The 24,801-nt window shown below is 41.1% G+C and overlaps 1 protein-coding gene across 5 annotated transcripts in view; it reads right to left on the bottom strand.

Moving 5' to 3' along the window:
- Positions 1-24,786, bottom strand: part of SNCAIP (synuclein alpha interacting protein) — a 97,495-nt gene extending 72,709 nt beyond the window's left edge. For 3 of the 5 annotated variants that reach the window (XM_057367747.1, XM_057367750.1, XM_057367751.1), the window contains exon 1: positions 24,579-24,786. The gene's annotated coding sequence lies outside the window, so the exon portion shown is untranslated. Of the gene's footprint in view, positions 1-21,481; positions 23,414-24,082; positions 24,294-24,578 lie in introns of those variants that run through there. The other 2 variants (XM_057367749.1, XM_057367748.1) reach the window with 2 other exon arrangements.
- Positions 24,787-24,801: the final 15 nt, after the last annotated feature.

Below are 24,801 nucleotides of genomic sequence, written 5' to 3'. Positions count from 1 at the left end.
GACAGCAGGATGGGGATTGGGGAGCAAAGTGCTGTAAATGAAGATGAAGGGATTGAGAGCAGCCCTGCTGAGAAAGACTTCGGGGGTGCTGGTGAGTGAGACGCTGGACATGACCCAGCCATAGGCATTGGCAGCCCAGARAGMCAAACGTGTCCTGGGCTGCATCCAAAGCAGCRTGGGCAGCAGGGCCAGGGAGAGGATTGTGCCCCTCTGCTCTGCWCTGGTCAGACCCCACCTGGAACACTGCATCCAGCTTGGGGATCCCAGCACAGGAAAGACATGGACCTGGTGGAGTGAGTCTGGAGGAGGGCCATGAATATAATTAGAAGGAGAGAACACGCCTCCTATAAGGAAAGAGCGATAGTTCAGCCTGTAAAAGAGAGGACTTAGGGATTACCTCATTGTGGCCTTCTAGCTCCTGAAGGGAGGCTTCACGAAAGATGGACAGGGACTAATAGCAAGTTAATGACAGGAGAAGAAGAGAAATTATAGCAGACTGAAAGAGGGTAGGCCTAGATCAGATATTAGGAAAAAATTTTTCATTGTGAGGTTGGTGAGGCACTGGAACAGGCTACGCAAAGTGATGGATGCCCCATCCCTGGAATGTTCAAGGCCAAGCTAGATGGAGCTCTGAGGAGCCTGGTGTAATAAAAGACGTCCCTACCCATCACTGGGGGGCACAGAATCATCAAGGTGGGAAGGGACCCTTAAGATCATCAAGTACCCAGCACTGCCACTGTAAATCCCTAAAGCATTAAACCACATCATCCAGTGCCTGATCCAGATCCCTCTTAAACATGTCCAGGAATGGTGACCCCACCACCTCCCTGKGCAACTTGAACCAATGTCTGACCACCCTAACAGGGGAAAAAGGTCTAATCTGAATCTCTGTCTCCCCTGTCTCAGTTTAAGACCATTTCCTCTGATCCTCTMACTGAAGTSAAGGTAGAAGGGACTGGCACCCACCTCACCACAGCCTCCTTCCACAGAGATGCAGAGAGAGATGACACTGACTTTCCCCTGAGCCTCCTCTTCTCAAGACTAAACAAACCCAGCTCCCTCAGTAGCTCCTCACTTTTAATGTTTCCTAGACCTTTAATGATCCTTTTTACCCTTCACTGGACATGCTCCAGCACCTCCAAGTCCTTTTTAAAGTAAGGGGCCTGGAATTGAACACACCTCTGCAGGTGTGGCCTCACCAGTGCCAAATACAGGGGACGACCACATCCCTGGTCCTGGTGGCCACACTGTTCTTCACACAGGCCAGGATACCATTGGCCATCTTGGTCACCTGGGCACAGCTGGCTCATTACTGAGCTGGCTGTCAACCAGCAGCCCAAGTCCCTTTCCACTGAGCAGCTTTCAAGCCTCTCCTGCCCAAACCTGTGGCACTGCAGGGGGTTGCCATGGCCCCAAAACACTGTTTGGCACTTGGCCTTGTTGAACTTCCTGCAGTGTACTCAGCCCATTAACTGAGTGTGTCCAGGCATCTTTGCAGACCCTTCCCACCCTCCAGCAGATCAACACTTCCACCCATCTGGATGCCATCTACAAATTTACTGAGGATGCCCCCAATCTCCACATCCAGATCATTAATAAAGATGTTAAACAGGACCAGCCCCAAAACTGAGCCCTGGGGAACACCACTAGGGACTACCTTACAATTGAATTTAGCTCCATGCACCACAACTCTCTGGGCCCAGCTATCCAGTCCATTTTTTATCCATTGAACACTTCTACCCATCCAAGCCATGTGCAGCAAGTCTTCCTAGGAGGCTACTTTGGGACATGGTGACAAATACTTTACTGTAGTCCAGACAGATGATATCCACAACTTTCCCTTCAATTACTAAGCAGGTCATACTGTCATAGAAGGTGAATCAGACTGGCCAAGCAGGAGCTTCATTTCATAAATCCATGTTTGCTGGGCTAGATCCCYGGTTGTCCTGCATGTGCCAGGCAATGGCACTCAGGATAATCTCTTCCATAACCTTACCCAGAATGGAGGTTAGGATGTGTAGCGCTGGATGGTCTGTAATGTGGTTCAGCCACTGGATAATGTCCTTCCTACTTGCAAAGCAACCAGCAGTGGATTGAGAAGGGGAGTCATGTGCTGCCTTTGGTGCTGAATTACGCTAAAACCAGTCTGATTCACCAAAACCAAATTAACACCCTGATAGTGAGGCAACTAGGGACAAGTGACTGGCAGTCAATCACCTTAATCTTAAAAGTCCAGTCTACTCTCATGTAGTTAGGTTCTGCTAACATATTGCATCTTGGAATGCATGAGGCTTCCTCCCTTGAAGTGGGGATRCCCCTTCACAGACACACCTCGAGGCCGAGAGAAAGAGATGTGCCCACAAGCATTGGTATGAGTTACATCAGTCTCTACACAATAACTGTTTCTCTTTGCAAGCTTTAATATAATTCTTTTGACATAGTACACTATCATATCTTATATGCTAACACTAGTTTTAGAATTTATACTGTAGAATTTCTGATTAAGGTATTTTGTCAAATCATTTGTCACAATAAATAATTCATTTGATACAAATACATCTGACATGCCACCTTAATTCTGTGAGATGAAGTTACTTAAAAGGTTGACAAAGTCTGGAGCTAAGACTAGATTCAGCTGCACCCACGCTCCTGAGGAGGAGCTTAGAAAGCAAGAGGATCCTTTCTGAGCCTCATGACTCAGAAAACAGGAGGGCTTCTTTAATAAACTTTGTCTGAAGCTCCCACTCCTACTCAGGACAGGCTRACAGGCCCATAGTTCTCTGGATTATCCTTCCAACCCTTCTTGTAAATGGGAACTATATTTGCTAATTTCCAGTCAGCTGGAACTTCTCCACTAAACCAGGACAGCTGGTAAATGGTTGAAAGTGTTTTGGCAAGATGTTTTGCAAGTCCTCTCATTATTCTGGGGTGCATCCCATCAGGGCCCATGATCCTTAAGGTCCCTCCCAACACAGACCATTCTAYGATTCTATGATCAACAAGTGCTTTCTGACTCTTCTTTACAGGGCTGTACATATGGGATTCTTTCAAGCAGATCCCTGAAGTAATGTATGGACTAGYACTGATGGTTATTACATTAACAATGACTTCTTACTCTAAGCATTTATTTTCTATTATTTTTCTTGTTTGTAAATGTGTGTAAAACTCAGTGAGAGGAAATTTATATTTCAAACACTGGATATAATAATGCTAGTAATGTTACATATCCAACACTGAGAACTAAATCCAAGGCAGAGATGAACACTAATTTTGCATTTTATAAGCATTTTTCCTGGTTGGCATGGTTTCAATTCTTTTTTTTTTTCTTGTGTCCCTTTTATGTATTGAAGTGTTTAACAGAGATAAGAAAAAAATTGAGAAAATGCTTTTAAAAGGCTTTTTAGTGTATGTAGAAACAGAAATACCTATGAAAATAATTGTTTGCATAATCATGACATAAACAAGCTGCAATTAGGCTGTACTTATAATTTCATTATGCTGCTCATTATGACCAAGATATCCTGTTTGTTCTGCCTGTTCAAATAGAAAAAAGCCCAACCCTCTTCATAAAAGCAATTCTTTAGTAGTGTTTCAGAAGGAAGCTAGACCTGGTAAACACATGTTCTTATGGGAAATTGCAATAATCCTGACTATATCCCAGCAGGGTCTGAAAATATTTCTCACAAAGTCTCTTACATAAAATCTACAACATATGTATGGCAGACTGTGCTTCACATCTTTTTAAAGACCTTGCCAGATGAATGAAGAGGACATTATTCTTGCTTTTCCTTCCAAATGTCTACCTCTTGCAACAGGTATTCCATAATATTTGCTTTCTCTCCTATTTTCATTATTTCTGCACTACCATGAATCTGTAAAAGAGGCCATGAAAGTTTACATCTAGACCCCCTACCAGCAGCACCTTCCTGTAGGCTTCTAATGCAGCCTATCCAACATACAGTCTATTGATAAATGCATTTCATTACATTTGTACCGCTAAGCTCCTACCATTCTTCCAGGGCAATTATCAGGAAAATCAATACAGTCATTATTTTTTTATGGGGTTGCTAAGAGGTTTTGAAAATCAATAAAATAGTTATTTTTTTATATGGTTGCTAAGAGGTTTTGAAATGGATCTAATTTTTTTTTTTATTATTTTCTATTGACTGTTATGCCAAAAAGAACACAAACAGATCAACACAACTCCCTTACTAATGGTCATTCAGCTAAATATCTATAAGCTATTAGGGGCATATRAAAGTCACAAATTTCTGGATGAGGAACACTAACATCGCTGAAAATTTTTAAAAACTTCACCATTTGAAAAATGTAGATCACTCAGCACRATCTGAAATGGATGGCATGGTTTTCTCAGTTATTTTTTCTTCACTACTTCTTAACTGAGTTTTTGCCCTCTTGCATCAAACAAGTCAATTTAGTTACAGAAAATGAGACCACATTAGACATGAAAACATTYTGAGTGCAACCAGAGAAAAATGCAAGAAATATCTTGAACTTTTTATTCCAAATATAGTTCTTTGATATTCCTAATCAGAAACCTAGCAATTAGTGTTTCTGAAAAGCTCTGTGAACAGTATCACCTACTGTAATTATCTATTTTTATCAAAATCAGAATCAGTAGCAATCATAAGTCTGCCAGAACTACTGTATATGTTGTCTCATTCCTCATCTTTCTCAACTGCTGTTTTTTCCAGAATTGTTTACCAGACAGATGAACAGCCATGCCCCATTGTCTTCTACTCACTGGAACAGCATTGACCTTTACAATTTGTGCAACTTGAAATTATGTGTTTAAAAGACAGCACAGACAAGAAAGAGGGTGGTACACTTCTGCCCTGTATAATTTACTAAATTTGTAAAAAGTGGATTTAGAAGTTCTTTATTTTCATTTACCAGCATTTTGCTCACACTTATGCCGCATTTGTAGAAATAGCTGCAGAATATGCATGAGAGAGAAAGAAAAACATCAGATCTTTAATGAACAAAAAAAACTAAAAACCTATAACCGGTGTCCTTCATGTTGAAATATCACAGATGGTAAAATTAATTTTCAAATGACTGTGCTTTCCTTTACCACATGCAAAAATACTGCAGTATTTTTAACTTTCTGGATGTTAGTTGGCTGCAATGACTTGCTACTACAGTTGGAAACCAGACCACAAATGTTCTACCACTGAAGTTTAAATCTATCGCTTGGTTTTGACTCTAGACTATAAATTACTAAAACAAACAGAAAAACTTTTCATTTGCACTTTCCATCCAGGACTCTACTCTCCAGAAACTATTCAGACTTTCCTTCTCTATCTTACATGTTATTCTCTTAAAACCCAAGGTTTTAAATACTCTGCCTAAAGAACTCTAGCTACTTCTGTGAGTGTCACTGCTAATTAAGGACATATGGAAAGGAAATGAAGGAGCCAAAAAGCAGCCTTGTTGTCTGGGAAAACATCAGAATACATGGACATGGGTGACAACAGTAGGAAAAACCAGAGCTGGATAACAGGAAGYATTTGCAGCTGACAGAAACAGTTTAATTAGAGCCTCTTTTTCAAGCATATGAAGCAGAATGAACAAAATTCAGCCTCAAATTGATGGAAATTTGGGGCAATGACCTCAAAATCTCAAATGTACCCAAAACCCCTCAAGAAGTTATAAGGATGAGCCTACAGGATTACAACYGTTAAAACACTTTAAAACATTCTTTTTTGTTTGTTTGTTTTTTGTGTATTCTATGCAAATTAAACCACTTTTTTTCAATGTTCTATTCAAACTTCACTAAACATGCAGTCAATTGCAAACATATCAAATCATGTAGTCAGCTAGACAGAGCGAATTAGGATGTTTAAAAGCTAGAGATGTTCAGATAGGCCCTGGTGGTAAACCAGTAAGGAAAAACAGAGCTACATTTACTTATTGACTGATTTGAAATTAAGCTTTTTACTCCGTGGTAGCCTCAGTTTTCCTACCAACTATGCAGCTATGTTTCTGCTCACAGCGAAAAGAAAAGCATGCCAAAAGCATGCCAAAAGCAGTTGATTGCAATCTCTGATCACTGTTAACTAATACCCCATTCTTATTTCTAGCCACTAGCCTTCACAAGTGAAATTATATAAACATATAGCCTAGGATGACTTCTGAGAAGGACTTCAATTTAAAATACATAACCTGTACACCCAAATTGCTTATCACACAAAGAGAATAACTGAGTTTTCACTACTGAGCTATTGTCTTCATTTCCAGACCCCCTCAACTCCTCCACCCCCACTCTGATGGCCTGAAATACATTCACAAACTCTTCTTAGTGATGACTCTTGAGCCCACCAGAACAGCTGTTAGATTCAGCATGATCTGTTGAAAGAACGGCAAAAAAAAGATTATACCAGCGAACATTTCTACTCTAGTTCTAAGAGGATGATTCTAAAAGAATAAAATTAGAAACTGGGAATAGATCTGTTTACTGAGGGGAAAAAACCTCCCTAAACAGACAACATTTGGCAAACATCATCTTAGCATCACAAGCATTTAGTTGTCCACAACTGAGAAGTAAGCAGAAACAATGATTGGCTAGACTTGGTTTAAAAACTACGCAAGCAATTTAGCATCAATGTTATAAYGTTTAGTTTTTCAGTAAACAATATWGTCATAGGAAAGTTTRTGCTTGTGGATAGTAGCACAATAATTTTTAGTTTTATTAACATAATTTTCACCATCTATAAAGCAAATCACGAGTCTTGGCATGTGACCAAGGTACAAGTGCAKTCACTTCACTGGGAATAAATGCAGTTGGGCAGACACTGTTGTAAGACTGTTAATTCCATTYTTTTCCAACAAAGGAATACTTCTTTTACTGCCTCTTTTTCACACACATATACACTGAAACAAGCAACAACACTTCAGTTAGGATCTGTCCCAGTTTCAGGCGGAGGAGACATCTTTAATACTACTTAGAGCAAATCAGCACTGGTTGCAACTGTTTAAGAAATTATTCCTTTTAAACAAGCTCCAATCTTTTCCATTCACTTGTTGCAAGGTAAAGGGGCATTACATCTGGTAAGCAAAGAGGAACAAGGATTTCCTGCTTTGTATATCCTACTGCACAGAAGAAAGGGTTGCCAATTCCAGAAGTTGAAGTTTGGAATACTGACAAAGTTATGAACCTTATGTGGTCCAGGATGTTCATATGGTGTTTCAATTACACAGATGACTGGCTGATATTTATYATAACCATACAGTCTGAAAAAGAACTCTGGATTGCTGTGTCAGTTCAGCAGTTAGTTGCTACTAATGAATATAATGTTAGGTTCCTTGTTATCTAGCAAATSTGTCCTCCAAAAAGTATATTCTTGCTAGTCAAAAGCCAGTTGTTGCTCTCACAAATGTTCTTAGGAAATAAGAGATGATGTCTTACAGTTGCAGGAGAACCATGCTGGGGAGAGAAAAGGGTGCATTGTCTGCAGCCGTCAGAGTCCTCTTCAGCTGATGATTCAGRCTCAAGTAAAATATCAATGTCCCTTATGTCATCAACACCAGTTCCTTTTTGTGAATAGTTGTGATATCACAGTAAAACCTTACATAAGCTATAGTACAGATACTGCCCTGACCAGACATTTATTCAGAAAACAGATTTTATAAACCTAATACTGAGTCTAGAGAAGGCTTAATAACTAGGGCAAGTGAATTCTCAATCTGCCTGAAATCCTGGATCAAATTGTTTCCAGCCCTCAGAGCCAAGTTCTCAGAGTTCTGACCATTAATGAAGAATTTCACCCTCTTTGGCTGTTTCAAACAGTAGATCCAGTCACAGATCCAGCACAGTCAAAAGTGTAGTAACTGAGTTTTGTAGCAGTACCATTATTTGAGGTTTTGCAGAAACATATGCAGAGCCATAAAGTGCTGAGAGTCACACAAAGAAACTACTAAGSTGTTTATGAAAGAGATTGGACAAGAGATCATGCACATCTGTAGAACTGTWAGTGGTAAAGACACTAATCTCTCCCTTAACTGATAGATTCAAAGAGCCTATCACCAGAATACTTATGAAGGCACATTCTTCCCTGCAAGATCACTCAGCTTTCCTTTTGCCTGCAAGTTAGTTAATGCTTGTACAAATTCTTTAAAGACCTAGCAGGACTCTTTAAGCATGGAATGCTTAATCCCTTAATGCCGAGGAAAGAGGCTCTTTCCTTAAGCAAAACCAAGTCTAAGTAAGATCTTTCAGAATCAGCTGGTCACCTCACCAGGACAGAAAACACTGTTGTATATTTGTGTACATATAGAAACCMAGACTGAATATAATAAACAGTTCTACAAAATAACCCACTCTACCTAATCTAYCACAGAACCCAAAATTCAGATTTACACTGAAGAAGGCAGGATTTGCTCTTAATATAACAGATTCACCCATCCACTTGAAATCCAGAGTTGCTACATCAGTCAGTCTCCAAAAATGAAATCAGGTGAAGGTACTTTAACCCCCAGAAGTTGTGACATATATGTACTTTCAATTCAGATATTTGAAAAGCTCCCTTTGAGTCTAGAAGACTCTAGGAGCACCAATCACCCTTCCACTTTCACTACTGAATGATGCAGCAATTCTAGAATAAGCTGTGCTGACTCCAAACCACGGCCTCTGTCATTCAGGACAGGGCATCTTAAAAGTATGCTACAGGGTTTGAGAAAGGGATGCAAAACAATTACTATCTCCTTTTTMATGTATACTAAATTTAGTTTAGAAAGCAGGAACGAGAATGATTTCCTTCASTCTGCAGAATTACAGTGATGTAAACATCAGCATTGGAGATTTTTTCACTTTCTCAATTTTATGGGAGCAACCTCCCTCAAAGTAGTTTATTATGTTGCCATTCTGCAGGCCCATGTCTAGAAAAATCGTGACCTGTAAGTATTTTCAAAAGCTTTTCAGAGTGCTGTAATTTTTCAAGCATCCTGATTGRTTTAAACCACCCCATTTATGGTAAAAGAGTATTTTTTCAGTTGATCCTGGTAAAACTTGTATTTTCCATGTTGCTGTTGGAGATCTGAAATACAATTAGGAAWCATTACATTACACCATACCTGTAGTTAAAAACATGAGTTTTGGTTTCTTCCCCGTCACAACCCTCAGTCTTAATATGTTTTAAAACATTAATAAAATAAGAAAAAATAGCCTTTCTGGTTTTWAAAATTTGGGTTCCAAACTCTTTCAATAGCCAAAACTACAGCAAAGGATTGATAATGCAATATTTTCTTATGGAGGTTGTAGTAAGATTGAATTTATGATTTATCACACTGCACTATCCCCATAATCAACACCTCTAAAACTGCAAGATCTCAGCAACATGTAAAAAGCAGTTCTGTCAAGGTCTGTAAAAGGGCTTTTTCCCTTGCTTATGGAATGCTGAAAAAACATGAAGGATATCATATCAATTAATGGACTAAAACAAAACAAAAACAACTGACCCAAAGGAAAAAAATTACTTATCCTATCAAACTTTAAATAATGTTAAATTAGACCAGAAGCAGAATTTGGAACAATCCGTAATAAAACTGAACCCACACAACAGTGGGAAACCTGCCAYTGATATATTTTGTAGCACTGAATGTACAAAGGCTCAGGTTTAAATTGCRGAGCTAGTAACTAATTCATTGGACTTCCTCTGAGCTTTGAAAATATTTTCTTAAGCAGAACTAGCCAAAGAAGTCTTCAAATACATTTGTTTTGAATACTGGTAATTCAATGCTAACACCAAACCCAGGTTAAAATAATACATTCGCATATAGATCTAGAGATTGTGTATGACATAATTTTCCATGGAAAATTATGATTGAGCAGAAACATCAGGAATTTAACAATTCTATTCTTCAGTCATTTTAGAAGTGTGAAATCTGACCAGAGAAGCTYTCTTAACAAACTAATCTTAAAAGACACTCTTTTTTTTTTCTCTACTTCCTGCAAAATTTCAGGGAAAAAAAACAATACTGCTATTTCAAAGTGACTATTCCCTGGAGAAAATGTACATACAACATTTGCAATTACTAGGAAATGTCCACTGCAAATTGAATTTATTACTTCACTAGTGAAAATACAGCAGCTGAACTAACAAAATCAGGTTGAGTGTTGATTCTTTTTTGTAACACCTCTTATGTCAGTAAATGCTATGGCAGAAATAAATTTTATTTCATGTTACTTATCTGTTCTACCAATGTCAATGCTGGAAGTTCATAAATGAGAATCCTCAGGAGGCTGACACGCATCACTGACAACAGTAAAATAAGTGGTTACACATCTGCAGTTTGAACTTTGAAATGAATACAACCAAATTGTGAATGTGCATTTTTCAAATGATTGCATCCGTTATTTTCCACTGACTCACAACTGTTGGCAGAAATGAATAATACATTTCAATATGTAGAGATTCAACAATCACAAGTACTGTGAGTATGTTTGTGTATATATCCATCTTCTCTGCATACATAATGCTAAAGCTCTAAGTTTTCATCTGTTTTTTATACTTAAACATCAAATAATTTATAATGCAGAACTGTAAAATATATATAGAACACTGCATCAATCATGTAAAAGTACAAGTGCTGTTCAGCATTTCTGTAAATCCTCCATTAAACCCAGATTTGAGACTGAACCAAAGACTTACATGGATCAAGTCATGGTCAGCTGGAACACTGAGAGATATAAAACGCTGTGTTATTTCAAGTCAAGATTATTTGCAGCTCACTTCATTATTTCAAAGAATATTAGTGACGAATAGAGTGCATTCCACAATAAAGTCAGTGCTTATGCCCTTAAATTCAGGAGGCAATTGCTAAACGAGGACTGGGAAATCAGCTGACCCAAGACTTGAGGTATTTTACACAACTAGAACACGGATAATGTACATGCAGAAAACACAGACCCTTGTGTAATTATTCAGTTACATCGTCAAATAAGAAGGAATTAACTATCTGAATACTGATAACATCTTGCTTTTCATGTCTACATTCCCTATTAGGCCTTGTAATATCCCATAAGCCACTTGTCAAGACATCAACCACTACACATTCTGTATGGAAATACTCAAAAAAAATGAAAMTTCAATCACTATATCCTAAATGGTTGCTGAAAGTGCAAAGCCCATGTGTCATCTAAAACTACTTCAAAGTTGCACAAAACTTTACTAAAAAAAGGACACAGTAGAAAATTAGTGTGTGCACATTGCCCTCATACTTACTTAAGCAAGACTTTAGAGATTTGCATTTTGGGAGAATTAAGCAGAACATTCAAGACATTAATGGTTTCATATGGCTCCCAATCAACTCAAGAAGAAAACTATACATAAAAATAGGCATGATATTTTGATTTAACAGTTTACTCCAGGTAYGATTTGAAAAGTACTGCGCCATAAAAGTGCTCACAACTTCTAGTCTTTTGGCAAAGGTAGTGAATACCAAATATCTGCAGGGCTGTTGTGAGTTCATGAACTTCAGAAATAAAAAAGTATTTGGTAGCCTAGTTCTTATGTAAAAATCCAAAAATAATACATCCTAGTAATAGCATCCACAAGGAACCAGATACTTGGCCCCGAAGTAAGACAGAGCAACAGAGGGGCTTATGGTAACTACTGCAGCAAAAGTAGGCTCCAGCACTTACRTTAGGATGAAATCAAGCATAGCAGAGCTCAGCCTTTCCAAACCTTGCATTGGTTTGAGGGGAGAGAGATGGAGGATTCTGTGTCAATGTCTTTAATAAMGCAGATGTGACTCATTGCATTCTCATTTAAAATCGTAAACTGAGGTTTCTCTTTTTTCTCTGAATCAATGGCAGCAGCACTGGGGGCAACAATCCTTTGTAAGTTTCTGCTCTGAGTACAGTAATTTCAATGAAATTATATCATTTGGTACTGCAGTTTTGTGACACAAGTCCTGTGATTCTCTCCTTAATGCCTTTGCAACACCCTTATTCACCTTATCTTCTGCTGATACTGATCATAGAAAAATATGGAATCAATTTAATCCATATATCATACCCATAAATCTTCCTATGCTGCACTTTCTTTTCACTGAAGAATACATTTCATTTACAAGTGTTGCTTCAAAAAACCAAGTAATCTAAAATATCTTTGCTTAACGTAGTTTTAATGCTGAAAGCATCTGTTAGGTCATGTTGGGGTTTGAGGGTTTTTTAATTATTATTATTATTTTTACATGGATGAGGAAAAGGCATTTTTCAAACACTTCCCTGCATCTTTCCTTTTCCCATTTAAATTACTCAATCTAAGTTCAATAACTGTCCAGTAGAATTTCAACACCTTGTAGTCCCATAGTGGCCCTCTCAATTATTTCTAGAAATATCCTGGAAAAGAATGAATGCCAAACAATACTCTCTTCAGTTTGCAACATTCAAATGTTGTATTTGAAGTTAGAAATTTAGAACTTGCCCATTAACATATCCCTGCCAAAATCCTGAATTCAGTCCCATGATGATTTTTTGCTTCATGTTAGCTGTAATTACAAATTCAAGGGAAAACTCCCATGTAAGTAACATTCTCTGCTTCAAGGGTCACAATATGCAAAGTGTGGCCACCATCTGTGTGAAGTCTGTGCATCATCCTGCTCTCTTGAAGGCAGCCCATTTTCTCTGCAAAAGGTTTAAATCATTTCCTATTCTGTCTTCCAACTGCACCCTTTTTTATTCTCTCTCCTTTTGTTTTTAACTTTTGGACTATCAACTCCACTGTCCAATCCTTTGTTCCCTGAAACTGACTAGACTATCTAAAAGCTAAACTCTAGCAATCAGTGATACTTCAAATTTCAAAGTGAAATTTCCCATGGACGCAAAGTGGATTCCACTCACGGTCAGGAGAAGATACATATATATCCTTGCTATTTTTTTCAAGGATGCTCATCAGTGGCACCCAAGTGTTTCACAAACGTTCCTCAATTCACAGTCCCATAGGATTACAGGATGAGACAGTATTATTGTCCCCATCCAAAAGCTGGAAGCAAAATGGCTTACAGGAAACCACAGAAACACAGTAGAAGGGCCAAAATGAGCAAAATGGGAGCACATGGGTGTTCCTGTGTACCTGTTCACATCTCCAGACTATACTGACCACTGCCAGAAGTGTGAGGTGGCTCTCACTGCAGTTCATCTACTGCATGTAGCTGACACTAAAAGTCTCACTGTAGACAATCCAAATATGAAAGCACATCTCCTTCATGGCGACAAGTGATGTCACGTCATGTCATGCAAGGCTACCATCCAGAGGAAGACAGAGGTTATTGACTGCAGCCATGTGCATATGAATTGTACTAATGTCTCTTCAGTGTTTCACAGAATCACAAAACCGCTCAGGTTGTAAAGAACCCCTGGAGGTCATCTAGTCCAACGCCCTGTCCATGCAATATCAGCTAGTGCCAGTTGCCCAGGACTGCATACACACTGCTTTGAAAATATCCAGGGACAGGGATTCAACCACCTCTGTGAGAACGCTGCGCCAGTGTTTGATCACCATAACAAAYTGTTTCGTCTGCAAGGATGCTGATGGCAACAGGCTGAGTACTGCATTTCACAYRCCTGAAGGATGGGATGCCATCCAAAGGGACCTGGACAGGCTCAAGATGAGGGCACACAGGAACCTTATGAGGTTTAACAAGACCAAGTGCAAGGCTCTGCAACTGGGTCAGGACAAGCCCCAGTACCAACCCAGGCTTGAGGGTGAAGGGATTGGAAGTGTCCTCAAGGAGAAGGACTTGGAGGTGCTGGTGGATGAGAGGCTGGACATGAGACAACAAAGTGCACTGGCAGCCCAGAAAGACAAACAAATTCAGGGCTGCATCCAAAGCAGCGTGGGCAGCAGGGGAGGGAGGGGATTCTGCCCCTCTGCTCTGCTCTGCTGAGACCCCACCTGGAACACTGCATACAGCTCTGGGGACCCAGCACAGGAAGGACATGGACCTGGTGGAGAGAGTCCAGAAGGCCACTGTCAGAGACTGAAATGTTATMATTTATGACTTAAACATTTTCATGATGGATCTTTTGCATATTATAGCAAAACTATACAAAAGCTGCAGAGCAAGTCACCAAAACCCTGAATAGGGCCCCGGCTACACTGCTCACTGCCCACTGATCCAAGGTAAGATACGGAACAACTCAGAGCTGGAGAGAAGATGTTCACATGCTTAGCTCCTTYGGGGTGCTCCCCCAGGGCTATCAGCTGCCAGGCCAGCACAGACCCTCACTTCAAAGGGTGATGAGAGAAGAGAGGCTTTAGGTGTGCCTGTGGTCAGAGGCACAGAAACGTCCGTGCTCTGCTGCGCAAAGGAGCTTGCTCAGCTGTGGGGCCCTGCATTCCAGGACAAGCTGATCCAAACTGATTTGGACAGTTGAGGGGCTGTCATGGTCCAAAGACCCCCCCAAAGGGGTCCCCAGACCCTACACCAGAAATGATGCAACAAATCCACAGTGCCAAACCAAGCCCCCTGCATGGGCGTTCCCAGCTGGCCCAAAACATRTATTAATGCACTGGATTCTGTACTCTTTGGCGTGGCGGCAGGGGCTGGGACCCGCAGCACCCAGACCACCGGATGGAGGGGAGCAATGAGACGTTGTTGGGACCCCCAGAAGGGTGATGTGTTTCCATATAGACCCTGTCACCTTCTCCCTGTCTCCCTGCCTCTCCCCGCATACACACTCTMTTTCYTTCTTTCTTCTCTCTTTCTCTTTTGTCTCTTTTACTATCAAATAAAGTATATCAATTTTTTTGGTATCGCCATTTAYATTCTGTTTTAATCTCATTTTGGAAATATTATGAACCTTTTCTCGTTTGGTCCGCTTTTTTTCACAGACACTTAGTTTCCTCTGCTTTTCTGTACTTAAATCAGATCATAACAGCCACAAAGATGATTAGCCAGAGCATGTCTCCCAAGAGAATTGGGATTGTTCAGCTTGAAAAAGAGAAGCCTCTGAATTGTGGCCTTTCAATACCTGAAGAAGGCCTACAACAAAGCTGGAGATCCATTTTATACAATGGCTTGTAGAAACAAAACAAGGGGCAATGGTTTTACACTAAAAAGCAGCCAGTTTAGATTCGATATTAGAAATATATTCTTTATTGTGGGGCTGGAATCGGCTGCTCAGAGAAGTGGTGGATATCCCATMCCTGGAAGTGTTCAAGGCCAGGTTGGATTGAGCTCTGAGCAACCTGGTCTAATGCAAGGTGTCCCTGTCCATGGCAGTGGGGCTGAAACTAAATTATATTTAAGATTTCTTCCAACCTAAAACATTCTATGATAATTATTTCTTTACCTGTTTGTTGTTCATCTGCTTTCCAACTCCATTAGCAAATGAGCCAAGGACCTCCACAAAACATCCTTGCAACCTGCTAAAAAGTGTAAGAGCAAGGACATCGTGAAGCAGCTCTTATCTTTTTAAATTTAGCAGCACCTTACTTTGTAACTATCCCAAATCTGTTAACTATTAATGTAATCTCCAGTAATGTCTGGTTGGAGGCTTTTTCCAAGGAGTTGCAACCAGAAGAAGACAGAGTTCTCTGCTTCCAGAACACAATGAACTATCAGTGTAGAGAACAGCTGGGTGGTACTACCTAATGCCTCTAACATTGTGCAGGATTACCAGGAGGTCTGAGGAGGACTAAGTGCACCATGGGTGATACTCTGAGCCTCACAGTTTGAAGGTCCCAGAGCCGTTTCATAAAGTATGAATTCTTTTAATAACAAAAATATCAGGCACTGTTTGATCATCACATTACAAAAAGATGTTGCTGCTGTCAATTTGTAGTTCTCTACTAAATTTTCYTCTCATTTTATAGGTGAAAAGAATTAGATCATTTATTCAAGACCTTGTGTTGGTGCTGGAACCAGGCTTAGCTTGCATTCTTATGCACCATCCAGTGAACTAAGCCTGTTCTTTTTCCTCAGAAAGGTGTCAAGGACAGGCATAAAAACCACTTCTTTTAGAGAAATGYTTGATGAAAGATGAGAGAATAATTTCTTTGTTTCAGTTTAACCATTTATCTAGAAACAAAATATTTTCTTGGCAGACAAGTAAGCTGCAGCATTCCATCAGGCAGAAAAGCTCAGCTTCACCTTACTCCTCTAYGGTATATCTCATGTCAAATAACATATGCTTTGTTGGAGTCTATTTTGTATTCCTCTTTGTCTGACAGTACTTGCTTTTATGTGAAATATTTTTTGTGGCATGAAAAGGAATTGCATGAATTAATCCTTTTATATCCTAACTTTTAAGCCATGTTTTCTTCCTTGTCTTTGATAAATAGTATGAAAATTGCACAGTAGAAGAATTCAATACTTCACAGATATTTTCAGATTATATCCTTAGATACAGATCAGTTTTACTGTTTTCTTCAGGGTTTTTTTTGGTTGGTTGGTTGGTTGATTAGTTTTTGATGAGGAAAGAAAAGTCAATTTCTAAATAAACAATTACAAAAATCTGATGTGCAAATATACTTGCTGTCAAGCACCACTCATACAATAGAGTACCTTAATAAGAAGGTTCATCGACTTCACTGACAAGCATATTGAGTAATTTAATAATCTGACAAGCCAAAATTAACCCTTATCRCATAGATTTAAAATGATAAAAAATACCCAAACAAAAAATTCCTCCACAAACCAAAACAAGAAACTCTAAGCAATGCAGAGCTCTTCCTTGAAATGTTAAAAAACCCACATTCCTTCTCTTAAAAATACTTTCAAATCCTTCTAACACAAGTAGATTGTGTTTTATATATTATAATTACCTTACTATTATTGCTGCTATTTCATATAATTGATATAATTTTACTTCCTTTTTCCCCCCTAATTGTGCTCTAGATTCAATGTTTTGATACAGAACATTTTTTTAATATTCACTTTTTAACAGTGCTCCTTGAACCTAGTCTCTCATCTCGATTTTAACACATGCAAAAATGTATGGCCTGGATATCATGGTTCTTTAAGGCTGAGTTTAACAATCAAATCTGGAATAGGGACTATAAAATGAACTTTTGGAGTGGAAATTTGCCAGACGTTTCTCCGAYACACGACTGCCTTTTCTATAATTCTTTACAGAGGGAAATTAAACAGTGAAACAGCTAAACTCAGTGGAAAAGTAGACTATCTCAGTACAAAGAATAAGGGATCCATGCCTAAATGTAGAGCATCCACCAAGAACGTTGTAGGAGGCATGAAGTGGGCATGCAGCCGTGAATTTATGTCAGCATGTGTACAAGTATCTACGACAGTGCAAATCTACAGAGCAGTTAAAAATAGCAGTGGAGACAGATGAAAGCAGACTTCAGCATGGTTTAATAATCTGTCCAGAAGGCTTGGAAAGCCCTCCCTTAAGTTTAGGCTGGCATGTCTTCACATCAAATACAAATCAAAGCAATTACAGAGCTGTCTGCATGTCCTGCAATCACACTACTTGACTGCAGTGTAGACACATCCAGAAATAGTGCTACTGTAGATATGTTCATCTAAAAAGTGCATTTGCAAAAGGCAAAGCCTGGAAGCATACTGTAAAGCATATGTGACCTGATGAGGAACATATGCTGAAGAGAGTGTCCATTTTGCTAAATTCTATTAGCTGTGCTAATTCTTCCCTCTATGCAGCCTGCTTCCTTTGTACTTCTGGAGGACTTTCTTTGTCTTCCTGTAACACCTTAGCTGGCGTTTCCTGTGGGGATTCAGAGTCAGGCCAGATCAACCTGGACCTCCAGGTACAGCAATTCACCCAGCGTTACTCTCTCATGGAGACATGTCTGATGAAGGTACACTGTACAGGCAGCTGGGGGCAACCATGTGGCATGTAAACAGCACTCATTCCTCTCCACAGAACCAGCGCCAGACTCTGAATCCCTAACCCAAGCAGGTGTATTAGTTATCTACTGGGTCAAGGCCAGCTATTTCAGAACATCAAGACACCAACACTGGCTTTATCTATTACTGCTGCTACCTGGGGCAGAACTWATTGTGATGCAGAAACCCAGAGCTGATAAAGTCCTTCAAATTCAGGACCTACTCTCCCCCAGCAGTGGTTTGTTTGCTGCATGGCAGCAACACTATTGCCTGTATTGGCCACAAACTACAAACCACCACAGACACTATATCTTCTCAAGGATGACTTAGTATCATTTGTCCAACAAGTGACCAAAGGAATCTATGTATGTTCTTAAGCTGACTGTGTAATTCACTCTGAGGAAATTTTGTGTGCATTTTGCTAGATCACAACCAGAATACAAATTAAGAAAGAATGCAGTTATTCAACACACTTTGCTGCCTTACCAGGAGATTATAAGGACGCACAAGAGCTAGTGKTGACTCAGGCAATTCAAGATCCAGTAGGAATTGGATAACAGSAGCAGGGATTGCACACAGGCTAGTTTACCATGGGAAGAAGCAAGTTAGCAAAATACAGAAAGTTTTGGGTACAGGACAAACATTCTGCGCTGTTGCCTGTCCCTGCGGAAACCCTGAGCACATGCACAGCTGTGCTCCAATTAGTTGTCTGGACCTGAGCATCTCAGCACTCAAACACAGTGAACTCTTCAGTCATCAGGCAGAGCTGTTTCAACAAATTCCACTGAACTGGAAGAAGCTGCTCACTCCCTTGAAGGGATGCCCTGCAGACACCTTGACAAATTAGCAGGCTGGGCAAACACCAACCACATGAAGTTTRACAAGGACAAGAGCTTGATTCTGCACGTGGGACAGGGCAAACCTGGATGATAAGGACAGACTGAGAGGTTGGAGAAGGAATGAGAGAACCCATGGAATAGGACCTGATGGTTCTGATCAAGAGCAAATTGATTGAGTCAACACTGTGCACTGGTAGTCAAAAGGCCCAACCATGTCCTAGGGGGCATCAAGCACATAGAATRATTCCTGTACCTTATAAATATCCATTTGCTACCTACATGAGCACTACTCTCAGTTTTGTTCAACAAAAGAACAATACCCCACATCCTGTGGTACATCAAGCACAGCATSGCCAGCCGGGCAAGGGAGGGGATTGTCCCGCTCTGCTCTGACCTGGGGCRGCYTCAGCTCAAGTGCTGGGGGCAGCTTTGGGTGCCACAATATAAGGAGGATCTAAAATTATCTTAGTTTTTAGACACACTTAGGAAAGTGCCTAAAGGAGGACCACGAGGATGGTGAAGGCTCTGGAGGGGAYGCCATGTGAGGAGGGGCTGAGAGCACTTGGTCTGTTCACCYTGGAGGAGACTGAGGGGAGACCCCACTGCAGTTACAAGTTTCTCGTGAGGGGAAGAGGAAGGGCTGGCACTGATCTCTTCTCTCTGGTGATAGTGATAGGACCCGAGATAATGGCCTGAAGTTGTGCTGGGGGAAGTTTAGACTGGATCTTAGGAAAAGGTTCTTCACAAAGAGGGTGAAGGTTCTTCACCCAGGGAAGTGGTCACAGCACCAAGCCTGYCAGAGTTTTAACATTAATGAAATGCAAATTATTAATGATGTAAGTATAACTCATTTTCCTGGTGATTCCATTCTGTAACTCAAGATAAGGCCCATGTCCTAGCAACAAGTACAAATATTGTGCTTTATCCAACATTCAGTATATGAGCTTGCAAAATGGTAATAACCTAGAAATTAACATAATTTAGACACCTTAAGATTCTTTCCATGTAACAAGAGGCGAAATGAATACACTTAGCACAGTAGAATGTGGGTCAGGGAATATGACACAGTATGTTTACCTTACTAGTACTCTTCTGCTTCTGTGTGCGACGTATTTCCTAGATATATTTTGCTGTATTTTGTTTGGGGCTTTTTTGTTTGCTTTTTTTTTTTCCTTCATCTTGGAGGCAGCTTCTACAAATATTCAAACAAGTGTCTCAACAGGCTGACCACTTCAATATTTAAAATCTTGAGTCCATTTAAAAGCAACACTCTGGATCTTCATAWATTTACTACTGTGACTCAACTGGAACTGTCAGCATAGCATACAAAAAGCAGAATATTTACAGCTGAATTTTAGTCAAAGAGAACATGAGGTATGTACATGCACATCTAAGCAATTAMAGGTATTTCCTAATTCTAAATAAAAAAGATCAGTCAGTATGGTGAGATTCTGCAAAAGAACTACCTGGACAAATAACCCACAGAGCATTATAGCTCCAAATCACCATCACATGCATGCCCCTGTCATGCACATCACAGATTCACAGAATGGCTGGGGTTGGATGGAACATCTGGAGATCATTGAAACACCATTGAAACACCAGGTTCACCCGGAACAGGCTGCACAGGATCATGTCCACGCTGGTCCAGGAAGGAGACCTCACGACCTCTCTGGGCAGGCTGTTCCAAGAAAGCTATGTAGCACAGCTTGATTTTCACTCACAGATGTAAACAAGTTGGTGAAAATAGGGGGGGTTGAAGGGAAGTGCTAAGTTCCTGATTAGAATTTCATTTTAAATGGAAAGTTCCAGACTGATACAGYAACAATAAAACAGAAGCAGGGAGAAGGGGGAGGATTTATACATAAGAGGTCATGCAGCACACTGCATTGAGTTTAAAAGATAAGTAAGACAATGCTTTTTTTCTCTGTTATAAACAAAAATAATGCCAGCAGTTGGACTGCAAACAAGAACTGAGGAGGAAATTGAACAAAAAGGAAATGCTTACAGCAAACCTCACAAACCTAATGCTATATTTCAACCAGAAAAAAATACTTTAAAGTGTCACTTCATAATTCTTCATAAAGTACAAATCAACCATATTCATATTAAAAATAAGCTTCTGTAAAAATGCCTTACAATACAAGAAAATAGATCCAATTGAGGGTTTCCTGATTTGCCAAACCRTGACAGCTGAACTGCACTTTTCTCTGATAACTGTAAGACCTCCAGACCTCTGAATCACTTGAAGCTTTATTGTAGAAGATGAAATCACAGTTCCACCTTAGAAAGGTAAGTTGCAGATGATATTTTTACCTCAAACATTAATTAATTATTTTCCCCCTCAGTTTAAAACTCCCTTAGGGACCTAAATCAATAAAGTATCTGATGCATATGTTCTATTTTCTTGTTTCCAATGGTTCCACTGTGCATATAAATCTACTGCAGAACCACATTTGCATTTAAACACAAAATCCCTTGTGTTTACAATGCACCTGCTCCATATAAGACTATCTTCTCTACCTCCTTTGAGAAAYAACAGATCTGCCAGAAAGAGAGGGAGCACAGACACAACACTACTCCAAAACCTCTTGAAAATCGTCTAAGCACCATTTCCTTTAGTTTAGTTATGGCCCTATTCTGACAAGAGTTGAAAATAATTACTATTTGACCTTCCAAGATCCAGTATTTCTCAACTATTTCTAATGTATTTTTCATTTTAACAACCAACGTATACATTTCAAGCAAAAAGAACCCCACTGTATTTTCTAAGCAATACACAGTATGGCATAGGCAAATTGATTACTTACAGATTTTCACATGAAAAATGTAAGTTTTTCTTTATTTTACTTGGCACTAATTTTAATTGTCATGGCTGCATAAGGAAGGATGAGAATATTCTCCTCTTGATGTTTTACCTGAAAAGAGATGCAGGTTTATTCTAGTAAAATTGAAATTAAAAACCAGTTCTTTCCTTCTCTTCCCCTCCTTGGTCACGATTCATGGGTTGCTTCCAGGGCTTCAAGCAAAAGACACAGACAAGGGTGCAGATAGAGCTCTGCTACACCCCTCATCCGGCCAGCCAAAACATTTAAATGCCTGATGAGGGAGCTAACTTGCTGCATCCCACAAAGGCTGCTGGAACTACAGGTCTTTGTGCTGATGATGTGCAGCAGCACCAGTCCATGACACCAAACAATGACACAAGCATCATCATCCCTGCACCATTGCCCACAGGAGTTTTGTTCTGCCTCTGGCTGTGTGCTCCCCCTTTGTTGCCAGCATCTCCTTGCACGTGGAGGAAGCGCCACGTGCATGTCTCCATTTCAGAGAACAGAAGCTATAGTGGCCACAGCAGGGCTGTCAYACCTTCCCTTCCTGCTTCTAATCAGACACGTGTCCAAGGACAGAGCTGCTACAGGAACAGATACAGGTCTGAGACATCCTGGAACTGGACTGTGAGAGAGAGAGTTGTGCCAATSCAGGTGGAATTGCATCTCAGGTGTGTGTAGGATAAAGACTTCTTGCACCTTTGGAGTCTACATGGGAACAAATTTTAGCTCCCATGAAAACTCAAAAATTGGGAAGCAGAGAGACACTTCATAGTTTTTCAAGCTCTGATGATAGTTACAAAATATATAATATCTGAGATCACAGGTTTGCAATTATGAAAAAAATTACTTATCACAGTACTCYGCAAAGGGGCTGAATCTCCAAAGGTATCACTCAGTGACCTTGCCCAAGCAGTCCAATTTTACATGCAGCTCTTTGTAAACTCAGAAGCTGGCCCCAAAGAACTCATGACGTACTTACTTGCCATGTTGCTGTCATTAGGAAAAAAAATTAAGATAAGCAGCTTCCAGCTAATGTAAATTACTATCTTCTACAGAACCTCCTTACCTGAAAGACTGTCCATCTGCTTTTGCCAAAATCCACTTAAAAGCATTTTGAATAGCCTATACAGGACTGCTCAAACAAAACATTTCCTGTTAACAAGGTCCTCAGATTTGGAAGTAACTCTTCATTGGGCCAGTCCTCTGATGTACTTCTATTTTACTCACTTTTTCAACAAGCTACAAGTCAAACATATGCTTTCTGCGGCACACTGAATCAGTGACACAGACCAGAAATCACAAACACCTGAAGAATAAGTGACCTGTCAGTTTAGGACACTTTGCGTGTGTTCAGTGGAATGGTCAGTTTGCATGAGCCAGTCTTTGACACATGAAAACAGGCAGAAATTAAGCCTACCACACCTTACAACTGGAGCCTTTTCACAACAGGCCACTTCACACATGGGCTGTGTTAACTAAGCAATACTTGAAGGAGAAGTTACAATGTTTCTACTCTAACTACAGTGATGAAGCAAGTGTCTTCTTCCGACCACTGAACAGGTCAAAYTCTAATTGTCTTCTTCACATGAAAAGTGTTTCTCACTATGTTTGAACTACCTCTTGAGGGAGCCCCCACGCCTGCTCTTGAAGACAGTTTTTCAGCTTACCTGCAAAATCTTCAAAATATGGCTTCAGTATTGCATGAGGCGTATTTGCAGGCTTAACAGTATTAAGACAGAAGTGGCTTACCAATTTCACCAAGCATGAGCTCACCCATGAGCTAGCTGCAGAGGATTTTAGGGTGAAGAAACTCATGTTTATGGGTGGTAGTAAGGCAATAGGTCATGCTTTTTATGGCTTGCTGGAAGCACATGCAGTACACATAACTCCTAAATTCAGTAAGGGCAGGACACTATTAAAGTCTGCTGCAGCACTCTGCACAAGGCTAAATGCATGCACATCATTCAACATAACTCCTGGCCGCAGACCAGGGCTATTTGCACAAAATACAAAATTACTTTGATTTCCCAACACTCTGGATGTATACCTTTCTYCACCTATTTAAATGGCAGAAAAGGTCGAACAGTCAAGTGATTTGCTTCAGAATAATTTTTTAAAACTTTTTTTCAGCTACCTTTCAYTGGATTGCTGAGGTATAAAATGAGGTGAAGATGCTAATATTTTCCATGGAAGCACAGGCCCTAGCAGTTTTTTGGTGAGTTTTGGGGTGGAGGGAYTATTTGAAGAGCAGTTGTGACTGATCAATGCCTCTGTAAGAGATGTGGCTTTAAGCCAACCACTGAAAGTGTTGTGAGGTGATAACATTGACAATGAAACACTAAGACCGTTTAGGTGCTGGTTCATACCCAGTACCATCAGGACCTGATGCTCCAGCTCTTCTTCATATAAACTGCAGTTGCTCACATCAAACACTCACTGATGAGGGTATGAAAAAGGTTTGATCCCTGCTGCTACAAAAACACGATTTTTGATTGACCCGAGTATATGCCTTGGTGCATGTTTCTACCAGACAACTTAGCATTTGTTTCCCCACAGTTACAAGCATGAAACTCCTACTTGATTTTCTTCGATTTCGGCTCGCCCGGCGGGACAGGAGAGTGCTGACGGCTGGGTCCCCGCCCGGACGCCCGGCTCCGAGCAGAGCAGCGGCAGATCTGCGTCGGCTCCGAGCGTCAGCGGCTTGCACTGCGCTACAAGGGCTYCGCGGCGGCACTTCGCAGGGCTGACATCACGTACGCGCTCAGCCCCAGCAAAACCCCCCGTATTCAGCCCTGATTTCATGCGGAAAGCACTTCCCCGGGGCGGGCTGGCGGGGGCCAGGGCCGGGCTCGCCCCCCGCCGCCGCTCCCGCCCGCCGCCCGCGTCTCCCGCCTCCCGGGCAGCCCCGCTCCGGCGCCCCCGGGGATACCCAGGCGGGGGAGGCACGTCCAGAGCCACCCGCACCCCCCGCGGATCACCCCGGGCTCGGCTCCGCGCCCCCACGCCCGCCGCCCCGGGGGGCAGCGCTGTCGGCGGCAACAAAGCCCCGTCCGCTCCGCTCGCCTCGCCTCACCTCACCCCTGCGCTCCGCTCGGCCGCGGCCGCTCCACGGCAGCCGGGGGTGATGGAGACGGGGAAGGACCCAGGTGCCGCCTCTCGGCTGCCGCCCCACGCCACTCCCCGCCGGTGCAGGCAGCGCTCCGGCAGCGGCGCGGCTCCCGCCGCCCCGCCCTCCGCCCCTGCCCTGCCACCGGGCAGCGGCCGGGAGGAGCGGGCGGAGGAGAGGGAGACGGAGT

The sequence above is a fragment of the Malurus melanocephalus genome, unplaced genomic scaffold, assembly GCF_030028575.1.
Source record: "Malurus melanocephalus ecotype Western Australia unplaced genomic scaffold, MMel_1.1 scaffold_84, whole genome shotgun sequence".
In the NCBI taxonomy this organism is placed as follows: Eukaryota; Metazoa; Chordata; class Aves; order Passeriformes; family Maluridae; genus Malurus; species Malurus melanocephalus.
This window is presented reverse-complemented; position numbering and strand designations above follow the sequence as displayed.